Source organism: Lucilia sericata, unplaced genomic scaffold, assembly GCF_015586225.1.
Source record: "Lucilia sericata isolate MDLA Ls3-8-SP2 unplaced genomic scaffold, ASM1558622v1 Contig000000F_arrow, whole genome shotgun sequence".
Taxonomy (NCBI): domain Eukaryota; kingdom Metazoa; phylum Arthropoda; class Insecta; order Diptera; family Calliphoridae; genus Lucilia; species Lucilia sericata.
Genome location: NW_023994042.1, coordinates 1,554,910 through 1,569,531, shown reverse-complemented (window position 1 = coordinate 1,569,531; position 14,622 = coordinate 1,554,910). Strand labels below are relative to the sequence as shown.

At 29.5% G+C, this 14,622-nt stretch overlaps 1 protein-coding gene across 19 annotated transcripts in view; it reads right to left on the bottom strand.

Moving 5' to 3' along the window:
- Positions 1–14,622, bottom strand: part of LOC119606497 (potassium voltage-gated channel protein Shab) — a 230,448-nt gene that overhangs the window by 151,574 nt on the left and 64,252 nt on the right. For all 19 annotated transcript variants that reach the window (XM_037961167.1, XM_037965703.1, XM_037967900.1 and 16 more), the window contains one exon: positions 3,376–3,428. The gene's annotated coding sequence lies outside the window, so the exon portion shown is untranslated. The remainder of the gene's footprint in view (positions 1–3,375; positions 3,429–14,622) is intronic.

Sequence of the window (14,622 nt, the reverse complement as noted above, 5' to 3'; positions counted from 1 at the left end):
TTCTTCCACTTGGAGAGTTAACAGAAGAAGCCCAGGAAGCGAGGAATCGAGATTTTAAGCATGTTCAACTATTCAGCTCAAGAAAATGCTCCAGGCAATCACAGAATGAAGATATTTTTAATAGTTTACTTCTATCTTCTGATCCTGTTCTTTCAACTATGCGAAAAAGATGGATTTGTTATGAAACTCTATCATCTCAAAACAAGGAAGATTTAAAGGACTTATATTACCTTCTGGATATGTATACCGATATGACAGATTATTTTATAGAAAATAAGTAGTGTTAGGAATTAACTATATAAGTAGGTTATAAGAATTAATTGTATTATGTTTAAGATAAACAGTTCAAATAAAAAAAGCTATTATACTAACTGATGATATTGTATTAAATTGTGTTTTATATTTCGGTGGGCGGGAGAGGTAATTTGTGTGGGGTGATTTAGGTGTTGTTGTGCGTGGCTCATAATAAAATTATAATTTTTTTTATTTTATATACAATATTATAATAAAATAATTAACTAAATAATTTTTAAAAATTGTCCAAATATTTTATTCAACACCAAATGTATGTTCTGTCATACTTAATACTAAAATATGAAAAAGATGAAATTAAAGGACACAGGTTTAAATGAACATATTTTTGAATGTAATTGAGATATTGGCTTGAAATTTTTTGTAAAGGGTCGAGAATTTCCATATCTAACTAAAAAATGATATTAAGGGATAAATATGGACTAAATTGTTGTAGCTATCTGCGATCTTATTAAAATTTTGATATAAATCATAGTTTTAGAAATTAAACAAATATGTAATATATGACAAAATCTTTATTTATGAACAAAACTCAATGAAATTTTCAACGCTTGTTAAATTTCAAATAAGAATATGCAAAAAAAAATTGAAAAGGTCAAAGGGCATCCCGCAATTCCCAAAAATAGGAATGAAAATCCCAAAAATGGGATTTTTTACTTTTTTGCCCATAGGGTCCACATTTCTTTCAGGGCTGGGAAAATACTTTTGAAGTAAATAGAAAACATATTGAGGTTTCCAAAACTGCTTTCAGTTTTCTGATCCCAGCTTTGGGATTTTAGAACATGTCGCCCAAAGTTGAAGTTTTGATAAAAAATAGGTCATATTCGGAAGGACGCAGTGGCAACATTTTCAAAAAATAGGACAAGTTTTTTAAAAAAACTTGTTATATGTTGTTATATGTTCTTAATAAAATTTTTATTTTATTAATAAAAGAGTTAAGACACATTTTTGGCAAAAAAACGCCAAAAATCTAAAATTTTTTGAATTTTTAAATTAAAAAACGTATATTTTTGGATCTGTAAACAATATTGATCTGAAATTTTTTGTATATTATTGGAAATTTTGTTGTCTAACTAACAAGAAAAAATTGAGTCCATTTGGTCCAAAATTACGCCCGGTATTCAAAAAAAGGCGGACCAAGGTATGGTAAATTTTGTATCACTAAATTTTTAAATGGCTATAACTCGGATATTATAAGAGATAAGTAGTATGTCCAAGCATGTTTTTTCAAGATCTCGTCGAGCGCTTTCACAAAATATAAAAATCTTTGTATTTGGGTGAAAAACAAAAAAATGGCACGAGTTTAAAAATTTTACATGTCGTAGGTACCCTACTTTGAGCCGCCACAGCGCCGTCCCTGGGGCATCTGCAGGGTTCATCTTCAAAACTTAAACTCGAATACTCCTTGGCTACGCTCACGCCAAATTTTATCCCGATCGGATCAGCCGTTTAGAAATGCCAGATTTATTTCCAAAAAATTTCCATTCTGCCCCACTGTGTATTGCAACATCTGTTTAAACTTGAGATTTATTAATAAAATTTTTGAAAAATTCGTTATTAAAATAAAAACAAATATGAGAAATAAACAAATTAAAACGTAATCCAAAAATCCAAAGGAAATATACATATAACCATAACACCCACTTGAATACAAAAACTGTTTCTAATTTTTATTTTTTTCCAACATTTGACAAATTTAAAATGCAAAAATAATATATCGGAAAAATGTTTAAGTGTTGTAGTACAATGACTGAGTAGGTGAATGAATCGTATGTTTATCATAAATATTTTTATGATGGAATTGATTTAAACAAAAAAAAATATGTTATATTCTTTGTTCCGTACATTGAATCCGGAACTGGTTCAAAATTAAAAAATAAAAATAATTTGCTGATGCATTAAAGAGCAAACAAAATTTAATGTATTAATACATTCAACCAAGCAAAAATCCACCCACCCCACAGATGAATATATTTGTGATGACTCTAGATGATGTTCATGTTGGTGCTGATGCATGCAGCACTTTTTGGTGCATTTACATTGTGTTGTTTTGTTGCAAAACCAAAAATAAATATTTCGTAAAAATATTGAAATACAATGACCTTCTTCTTCAGCTACACGATATAGACGGTATATTCAAAGAATATGTTAATGTTAAGATACAATATTTATTTATATTTTATATGTAATGAAATAAAAAATCTATGACATCGTTTTTATCTATCATTGCGAATCGTTGAAAACTTTAAGAACCTTGAGAACGCACGACGATTGACTGGTTATCGGTTAATCGATTAATTTTGGTTGGTTTATTAGTTGAGAATAATATGGATGAAAAATTAAAGCATTTTATAAATTTCAAAAGGTTGTTTCAACTATAGAACCCTATAGCCTCATAATTGCTCCTATAAGAATGTCTTCCTCCAAAGATCATTCTGATGCCCACAAATAGACTTCTACCGAAATTTATTTATTAAATTTTCTTTAAATGTTCCAATCCTCTCTAAAGTGACACCTACAAAAAATCACTTTTAATAGTTAGTGTAGAGTATTATCAGATGCGGCAAATACGACTTCAACGCTGTTTTGCATTGAATACTTCCAATATTAATAAAATACTAAAAAAATACAACAGGAAAATGCGCTAACCATAAAGGTTTAACCAAAACCAAATTACCATAAACGATTATTCGATTAATTGAATTGCAGCATCAATATGACCGAATGTGTATATAACAGTCACATTTGCATTATTATTATTAATAAATCATTGAGCCTAAATAAAACCATAACGTCATTGTTTTTGCATTTACACATTTCAGTCATCGCGCGGCTGTTAAAATAATTTCTAGTATAAATTTTTGTTTAATAATTTTTGTTTTCAAATACGAATGTTTATTCAACAAATCATAAATAAAATACAAACATTTGTGTGTTTTGTTTTTCGAAAACAAGTGTGTTTTCAGTGTCTTGTTTTTAGTTCGCTAGTCTTAATATAAATTAATGACGTAAGTTTCGTACAAGTTGTATAAATACTACAAAATTTTAGTTCTATATTCTTACCACAATCAGAAAATTTCGGTTGATTTCACGCACAGCAAACTGATGGACAGATTCTGTAAAGAAATGAAAGAGTAAAATAATTTAGATTTCTAGAATAATGTCTGTTATAAAATGTGTGTTGTTGTCTTTAAGTAAAAAAAATGACTAAAAGTTTATTTTAAAACTTGTGATGCGTTCAATTAAAAAAAAATCACTTTCAATTGCCACTTAACTAAAGTTTGTTCGTTCTTTTAGTCATTCCACTAGCAATAATGTAAAAAAATGAAATCTTATATAAATGATTTGTTTAAAAAATATTTTTTATACCCTCCATACCCACCACTGATGGTGGTGATAGAGGGTTTATATAAGTTTGCCATCCCGTGTGTAATATCAAGAAATATTCATCTTAGACCCTACAAAGTATATATATTCTGGGTCCTTGTGAAATTCTGAGTCGATTTAGCTATGTCTGTCTGTAAAACATGCTCACGTTAAAACTAATTAAAGGAAATCAATCAAATTCACAAGAAATATTTGTTATTATCCTAAGCAGTTTAATATTGAAAATCAGCAAAATCGGTTCACGAGGTAAAAAGTTATGAGTAAACATTTCAGACTACCTCGAAAAAAATTACATATTTTTTCCAATTCATTAGTAGTTTTCTCAGAAACTACCAAAGATATTTCGATTAGTTTTGTCAAACATTATTTTTTTCTGCCAGGGATCAAGTATGTTTAAACTCAACAATTCATCCAATATTTCCCATAACCCCCATACAAAGGTATATATTCCCGGATATTAGTTTATCGTTAATAACTCCCTCATATATATCGCTATCAACACAAAATTTGGTACATGCGAATATAATATGAAATCATACTACCAACGTAGATCTCAGTCGGTCCACAATTGGTCATAGCTCCAATATAAGGTCCACTTCGAAAATCACCTAAACGCACGAGCACATAATTATGTTAAATATACCTGTTTATCGATAAAAACGGCACAACTAAGTTTTATACAAGCCTTGATGACCAAGTTGTCAAATTTCATAAAGATCGGGCCTCATTTGAACCTAGCTCTCATACAAAGTCCCCTTCAGAAAATTACTTAAATGTCCAAAATTATTTTATAAACACAAATATCACGATGAAATTCAGCACAAATAAATCTATATATAAAAATGAATGTGTGTTTGTTTGTATGTTTGAACGTTATAGACTACTAAACGGCTGAACCGATCTTGAAATTTTCACAGCGTATTCCTTTATGTCTGGAATAGGTAATAGGCTACTCTTTATTTTGAAATTTCAAGTGGGCGAGGAGCCACGCCCCTATTAAGAAAATATTAAATCAGTATATTTGAGATAATATAACAGTTAGAGTCCTCAAATTTTGTCGGAGCCACTTTAGTATCAATATGATAGTTTAGGATAAAAAGTGGGCGGCCTAGCATTAGGGGGCGTGGCACTTCCCATATAAATTAAATACAAAAATTCGTTTATCTTAGAAACTATTACAATTAATAAATTGGCGGACTAGCCATGAGGGGAGCGGCACGTCCCATTTTAATTAAAAACAAAAATTCGTTTATCTGGGAAACTAATAGAACTAAATTCTTCAATATTCATCTGAACATTTTTAAAGAAAATGAGCGGACTTTCATCTGGGGGGGGGGGGTGGTCTGTGGGAACCCAAATGAATAAAATAGAAAAGTTCGTATATCTGAGAAACTATTAGACCTGGAATCTTTAAATTTTACTTGAAGAACTTTGACATAAAGCTGAACATATAGAGTATAAAGGGCGGACTTTCAATGGTGGACTTGGTACCTCCCATATGAATTAAATACAACACTTCGTTTAACTGGGAAACTAATAGAACTAGATTGTTCAAATTTTACACAAATAACTTTAATATTCATCTGAACATTTTGGAGGAAAAAGGGCGGACTTTCTAATAGAACTAAATTCTTCAAATTCTGCGCAAATAACTTTAATATTCATCTGAACATTTTGGAGGAAAAAGGGCGGACTTTCATCTGGGAGCTTGAAGCCCCCACATGAATTAAATAGAAAAATTCGTATATCTGAGAAACTATAAGAGCTGAATCTTCAAATTTTACATGAAGAACTTTGACATTAATGTAAACATTTAGAGAACAACGGGCGGACTTTCATTGGGGGGCTTGGCACCCATATATGAATTAAATACAAAATTTCGTATATCTTGAAAACTCCATAAATTGCCTTAATGTATCGGAACAAGGTAATAGAAGATAAATGCTTTATTATAAATCACATATAGCTATTCCTTTGGTCGTTAGATATAATTTAATATGTTCTTCTGAAAGCTGCTATAAAATCTACTATAGTTTTGGAGAATGTTAATAAAATTTTTTTTGTTGGTTGTTTTTTAGACAAAGGTTTTCAACATTAAATGCCCATTCACTAGCCCTCATTGCAGCTATGAAGCCTAATAGGTTAGGTTAAATTAGGTTACGTGGGTTGCTCGCTGTAAGCGAGTTCACTCGGAGGCCTTGTGGCCCATTGTGATACCCTTAAAATTGCCATTCCATAATATTGAGAGAATGATTTCCCTCCCTAATTTCCAAGCCGAATAACTATGTATTCAATTAAAAGCAAATACACTACAATATCTACATTAGTTCAGGAGCTATTGAATTATTTCCAAACAATTATATTCGACATACCTAATTTAAAGGATTTAAAGAATAAATTCATTCCATATTTAATAACAAACATTCATTTTCAAATAACTGTATTTGTAATTCGTTTGGGAATAAAAACACAATAAAATTATTCAGTTGTTCCCAATTCATAAAATGTTTATTAGTTGATCTGTAAACAAATAAATTTATCATTCCAAATGTTAAAGAAGAAAAAACATTAAAAGAAACTCACAATTAAAAAAATAAACTTTAATAGAAAATAGAAATCTGCATATGAATCTAAATTTAGTTGTGTTTTCATTTATTTTAAGAATATAAACCACCTGATAGAACGAAAACACATAATGTTTATGTATTTTACAGATACTCACAGACACACATGCATTTGTAGGTGTATTGTATACAAATGCAATAATAGTTTCGAATAATATATGCATGGCTAAATAAGTGTATCTATGTGAATTGGAAAATTCAGACACACGTATAATCAAAACAATTTAATAAACAACAACTTGTTTAACATGTTAAGAAGTATTTAATATTCTAATACAGATGCAGATAAAATTGATTTATGCATAAACTCACACATTATACCTTCATTTTATTCACGTTTTCTTTCGAAAATTATAGTTTAGTGTGCTTAAGGACCTTTTGTGTGAAAATGGATAATTTATCAAGTTTAGCCATATTGAAGGAAGACCAAGTTAGTTCAATAAAGTATTTAATATAAATACATATCTATGTTCGTATAAATATTTTCGTAAGTATACGAATAATTTTCAAAAGAAAACTGCAAGAAACTTTTATGAATTATTCTCTTCTGTCAAATGTAAAACTTTTATATTTTATGAATAAAACTCAAAAGAAATATTAAAAAAATACTCATTTTTTTCTTTTATTTTATGAAATAACATCTATATAATATATTCTCGAAGGAAAACGCTATTTTTGCAGATTATTGTTTTGATTTTTAAATTAAAAGTTTATATAAAGATGCAGAAAGTTAAGTGGAGAAAGAAACAAGAGAGAATGTTATATTCGGCTGTGCCGAATCTCATATACCACCATCAAACCGTATACCTTAAAAGGAATGCTTTCCTATAAACATCAGGGTGATATTACTCATCAAATTAACTGAAGACGACCTTATATTAGAGACAGGGTTAATAATTGACCGTTTTTCATACAAATTTTTTAGACCAATTTTGGTTCATATAAAACATCTTTACATCGAATATCACTTCCCGACACTTTCCGCATGAAATTAGGTAGGAAGATTTACGTTCCTATAAATGTTTCTTATATAAAATTTCATAACTGTTCACGTATTTTTAAGTCAGCAAAGATCGTTAAAGTAATTTTCTTATGGACCGTTCCTCAATACATTTGGTAGAGAGGTTTTAACTCGTATAAAAAATATGTGTGTTGAATTTCATCGCTTTTCCGTATTCTGTATTTTTAAGCCAGTAATGATCGTTTAAGTAATTTTTTAAAGGGCACCTTATATGGGGAGTAGGGTCAATTATGGACTGATCCACATAAAATTTGATAGAGAGATTTTGGCTTCATTGAAACTTATGTGTGTCGAATTTCATCACTACACTCGTATTTTTAAGCCAGTAATGAGCGTTAAAGTAATTTTCTGAAGGGGACCTTATATGGGGGTAGGGTCAATTATGGACCGATCAACATGAAATTTGGTAGAGCAGTTTTTGATCATAAGAGACTTACTTATGTCAAATTTCATTGTTATACTAGTATTTTTAAGCCAGTAACGAGCGTTCAACAAATTTTCTGAAGGGGGCCTTATATGGGGGGTAGGATCAATTATGGACCGATCCTCATTAAATTTGGTAGGGAGATTTTGAATCATATGAAACTTATTTATGTCGAATTTCATCGCTATATTCGTACTTTTAAAACAGATATGCACATTAAAGCTGTTTTTCGGGGGTCCACTTGTATGGAGGCTATCCAAAAACGTGGACCATATTGACCAATACCAAACAAACCTTACATATAGAGAACATCCTCTATCTGGTTCCGTTCGGACTCTTGCGTGCTTTTAACAGACAGACATGGCTAGATCGTCTTAGAATTTAATAAGGACCCATAATATATGTATATACTTTTGTGGGTCTATGACCAAGATTTCGATGTGTTACAATCGGAATGACAAAATCAATATATCCCCATCTTTTTTGATGGTGGGTATAAAAATATATAGTTGAAATAATTCTAGCGATTTATTTTCAATAAGTATACTTTGAAGGTTATTTTTATTAAGACAAAGTTTTTTTTAATCGACAAGCAACAGTTTATCCATGGACTTTTAGTTATATAAGTAATGTAAGGATACAACATAGAAGCATTCCCCAAACTACAGATTAGTTATTGCGTTCTTTACAAATTACAATTAAAGGACATTAAGTTGTTTTTAATGTTTTGCGAGTAACGCATAACATGTGTCATCAATTATGTTTGTTTTTACATAAACTATAGTAATTACAACTAAAACAGTGTAAGTTAATGTTAATAAACAAAAGATCCATTAATTTCAATAGCATTCAGTTTTGTTTTTTCTTAGATATAGCTAATGATTAATTTTCATTTCCTTTTTCTTTGTCCCCTAATTATAGAAACCTAAATAATAGTTTTTTTTCCATTGCATTTTGTACGTTATAAGAAACAATGTGCCCCAATTTCTATAAGACGTACTTACTTCGAATGTAATCATAATACCGATAATATTAGAAGAGCGTTGGAATGCATTTAATATAATACTTCAGAAAAAAAAACATTTTACAAATTATTTACATAGAATTTTTTATGGTAAATTATTGAAATTATTACATTTTAAATATTACACTAAAATTTTCGTTTTCGACCTAGGTGACCTGTTTTAATTTTATTGGCAATTAAAAACGACTTAATAACTAAAGTTAAATATGTAAATAAATTTTCTATATTTAATTGTTAAACATTATTATTTTTCATTATAATAAGTATTAATTTCTACAACAAATAAATTGCTAAAACATAATTAAACAATAGAAACCAATATCAATGAATATTTTGTACACTGAAAAATATTTTCAATATTGTATAAATTACGGATGCATTTTCTGCATAATGAGATTCTTTCGTGCAAAAGAAAAGAGTTAACTTAAAAAATATAAACAGAAACTACAAATTTAGAAGTTGTTTCCTAAAATTTCTAAGACGCAGGAATGAAAATGTGGATTTTTTTCAGTGTACACACACGAGTATTATGCGTCTGTGTGCAGTACAATGTGTCAATAGAAACTTTATTTATTCCATGTTCATGTAAATTTCTCCAGGGTCCTCTTTTAACCTGAACAATACTCTAAACAAAATGTTACAGTTAGCAGTATGACTTTATGTATAAGCCCAACAGTTCTAGGTGACTGTCAAAATATAGTAAATTTACATATTACAGAACTAAAAAAGAGAATAGTTATTGCAATGTGTGCTTGTCGGAGTAGAAAATCAATTGAGGGATGGCAATTACACAACCAATTATATTACTTTAGAAATAATTGTAAATTAAGTTTTTAATTACTTATTTGTAATTGATAATACGTCAATTAAATTTATTTAATTGCATCATTATAATTTACCTTTAACCTTTTCGCAATTATATTACTGTTTTCTGAATTGGTGATACTTCAATTATAATTACAAGTATTTGAAATTGGTTATTGCTTAATTACACATTAAAAGTAATTGCAATTGACACTGTAATGAACAAAATATATAACAATACTAGTCTATCACGTAATCTATCATTTGTTGAAAATATCGTCTAAAAGGTATACAATATCTGCACGTAAAACCACCAGGATAGATTATGGTCGTATTATTGAGTGTGTGTTAGCAATTCGTTGCTATTGTATTTGTTCATGTTATTGTTGATTGTATTTTAGTTTATGTGACATTTGTTGAATTGAGTCTTTAATGTCAGCAGGCACTATAGGTTCCATAGTTGCTGTGTCACCGCTGCTCCTACAACTCACGAAATTTCAACTCAGTCCTGTTAGTCATTCCCATTTGGTTATGTGTATATGTATGTACATACATATATACTAAATATTGTTATGTATATATAACATAAACATACCCAGCAAAAACTTACATTTAAATGTAAGGGGTTAAAATGCTAAAATTTACTTACACAATAGCAATAGTCATTATTTTTACACGGGAAAGACATTGGAGGCAAATATTTACCACGCTCGCTTACAAATAGGGAGCTAGCTATGTACTTACTAAGTAGTTTTGTTTCTGAAAAAAAACAAGTAGGAAAGTAAAGTCGGGCATGGCCGACTATATGATGCCCTACACCATTAGTATATTTTAAAATAATTTATTTTTCATAAAGAAACTTTTATGTTGAATTTCACCTTAATTCCGATGTATTTAAGCAATTTATTGATGAAAAACAAAATTTTTAACAGATGCTTTATATGGGAGTCAAATATGGGTCGATCTTCAACAAATTGGGAGGAGGGATGTATTTTTATACCCTACGCTAATATAGTCCGTCTGGCTGGCTGTCCATGTAAAACTTGTGCGCAAGCTACAGGCCACAATTTTCAATATATTTTGATTAAATTTGGACTATACGTGCTTTTCGGCACAAGGACGATGCCTATTGAAAGTGTTTGAAATCGGTCCATTATTTCACCTAGCCCCCATACAACCGATTTGGGGTTTTTAATTCATAACTACGTCAAATATACTACTATCTCTCCAAAATTTGGCACAACTAAGTTTTATATAGCCATAAATGACCATGCCGATTTCTTTAATGATCGGCCGTCGCTTGACCGTAGCCCCCATTCAAACCCCCCTTTAAAAAATATCTTAAACGTCCAAAAATTGACTTATAACCATTAGTATAGCGATGATGATTCAGCATAACTAACCACGTATGTTCAAAATTTTATCAAAATATCTTGAAAATTGTGGCCCGTAGCTTGCGCACAAGGTTTACATGGACAGCCAACCAGCCGGACAGACGGACATAGCTTATTCGACTCATAAAATGATTCTAAGCCGATTGATATACTTTAAGGTGGGTATAAGACGAATATTTTTGTGTGTTACAAACATCAGCACAAACCCAATATATCCTCCACACTAATGTGGTGTAGGGTATGTAGAGAGCCAGCGGGAATACTAACCGGGGACTTCGGTTTGTTAGTCAAATGTTCTACTCACTCCTTTTTGTAAAACACAATTCTTAAGTCGCAATCAAGTAAAATGTACAAACAAAATGACAAAGCCGAAAATAAAGTACATCTATATCAGATTATAAGAAAGTCATTACAAGAGTACTTCTAAGTAATGCAGACAATAAGTTGTAGTCATTGAAGAGTGAGTGGTTATGTAAGTACAACCCATTATCGAATTATTGCTGGGATGTTTTTGATGGGTACATATGTATGAAATTCAGCACAAATTTTATAGTCTTTAAGAACTTGTTCATAAAGTCAAGATTAACAAATTATGTTTTGAAGGAATTTTATTTTTATCAATACTACTATATACAATCACGATGAAACAAAAATTTGAAGTATCCGCTTTTTTTGAAAGAATTGAAAAAAAAAGTATTTACAAATGCTAATTGAATGACTTGTATAAAAATTTCAATTAATTTTATTCATTTATTTTTAGTTTTCTGTGTTTTATTTCTATTTTATTTAGAGAGGAAAACTTGTTTGAAAGACATCTATAATCCCGTTTAAATATTTCTTTTTTTATTTCCTTATTATTTCCGTAATCTTTGTATGTATGTACATACATATTTAGGAACATATATACATAGACCTACATACATGCATATGTATATCTCTAGGTTTGTGCAAATGCTTTGTATTTTAATTCTACAAACTGATTAATCCTATATACAATATTAAAACAATCATGTGAGGGATTATTTAATTGAAGTTATTTATCAACTTGAGCATATTTGCATAGTTTGTATCTTTTGTTTTGTTGTTTCTAATACTTACATTAAACCATTAATGACAGAATTAAGCAAATAAGGTTCTTCAACCCAGTAAACACAAAATCCTGAGCAGAATTACTTGAAATAGCACTGAACTGACTTCAAGGGAGATCCCTCAAGTTTAGATAACTTAACAAAATTTTTCTGCAATTTTATTTACTTACTGGTCCACTGAAAGTAATCTAGTATTAAATACAAGCAAAACATATCTAGCTAAGAAAATTTCGCCATTTTTGTATTCACTGGGAAAAACATGAATCGTTGGGTTAGTAAATTTATCCCAAACTATAGTGGATTAATAAATGAGTATTTAAGTGTTGGTTACTTTTAGTTGCATGCTTTACTATTTGTAAAAGTATTTTTACTTAAATAAATATTTATATAATAATATCCATTTTGTTATGGGCGTATCAGTTCGTTGGCGTTTTCGTCTGTTTATACTTACAATATTAATGTGGACTGTAGACGACATCTCGGGTGTGTAGTAAATACCCAAAGACAACCATAAACATTTTTTTTAAATAAATAATAATAACGAAAATACATAGTAAACAAAAATTTGTTTATCAAATGAGAATGCAATAGTTTCCCAGGCAAATTCTTTAATATAAATAATTAATTTAACTAAAAATGTATAATCTACTACATTTGAGTAGCGCTTATGATGAAATGATTTACTTGAAAACTTTTTAAAACTTTACCGGAAATATTACTTCTTAATTTCACTTTTTCGAGAACCTTTTTATACCCACCACCAAAAAAGATAGAGGATATATTGATTTTGTCATATCTTTTGTAACACTTTGAAATATTGGTGACAGACCCACAAAAGTATATATGTATGTATATTCTGGCTCCTTATTAAATTTTAAGATGATCTAGCCATGCCCGTCCGTCCGTCTGTCCGTATTTATAAAAGCCATATTGATCACAGACCTACAAAAGTATATATATTCCGGGGCCTTATTAAATTCTAAGAAGATATACCCATGTCCGTCCGTCTGTCCGTTTGTCTGTCTGTCTGTTGAAAACACGATAGGGTCCTAACGGAAAGAGCTAAAGGGTTGAAATTTTCCAAAAATATTATCTATGGGTAAGGTTTGTTTGGTATTGAATGGGCAATATCGGTATACGTTTTCGGATAGTCCCCATATAAGTGGACCCCTGAAAAAAAGCCTTACCCGGCATATATGTTTTAAAACTGGACTGGTCCTTATTTGACCCACCGCCCATATAAGGTCCTCTTAGAAAAATTTACCCTACCCCCCATATAACGTCCCCTTCAGAAAATAACTTTAACGCTCATTAATGTCTTAAAAATACGAGTACAAAGATGAAATTTGACATAAGTAAATTTCTTACGAGCCAAAACCTCTCTACCAAATTTTATGTGGACCATAATTGACCCTACCCCCCTACAAGGTCCCGTCCAGAAAATTATTCTAACGCTCATAACTGGCTTAAAAGTACGATTATAGCGATGAAATTGTACATAAATAAATCTATTACGAGTTAAAATCTCTGCACCGAATTTTATGTGGATCGGTCCATAATTGACTCTACCCCATATATAAGTTACCCTTCAGAAAATGACTTTAAGGCTCATTACTGGCATTCGACAGACATAAGTTTTATACAAGTTAAAATCTCTCTACCAAATTTATTGAGAGACAAGGAGACAAATGTCCACGCAATAACTTTTGATGTAGACGGTAAACAAAGTGATGTGGGAAGCTTAAACTGTGAGCTCAGCAGCCATATATTTTAACGTAAAAATATTTATTTAAAATTCAATAACAGGGAAACAATTACTACAAACCTATTAACAAATATTATAAAAAAATTTTAACTAAAAAATAAATATTAATTATTTGGCTGCTAAAAAATATTATTAATTTTTGAGTAATATATTATAACTTCTCTATAACATGACTCATACCATTGCCCCACCCTATAATTAGTACATGAAATTTATCTAAATATTGTACATACCGAATGTATTTGTGGATAGAAAATTGTATAAACTTTTAATTTATGTTTCCATTGATAAAATTTTAATATTTATAATGAATTATATTTCCAATAATTTAATTTAAAATAATAAAAACTTTAACAACAAAATCATGTTTTATTATTTAAAAGAAAAATAAGTAATTTATTGAACGGGAGGAAATAATACTTTATTTTAATTAAAAAAAAAATTTTTAAATTTATTTATTTCATAACAAACAAAAATAAGTGAGTTATTTCCTTTAAGATGTTATAAATTATAAAACAAAAATGATTGTAAGATATAAAATATTAATTTTTCAAATGTTCTTTTTTATAAAAAAGCCAATATTTTGCGCAAGAGATTTTCAGAATTATTATCATAACAATTTGGAACGCAAAAAAACGAAATTTTTATTCACCAATAAATTAATATTGTTTATAAATACTACATACACTGAAAATAATCCATGCTTAATTTTACGAAAAATAAATTTCGTAACTACGTACTTTTTTCGTAATATTTACAAAAATTTCGTGTATAATACG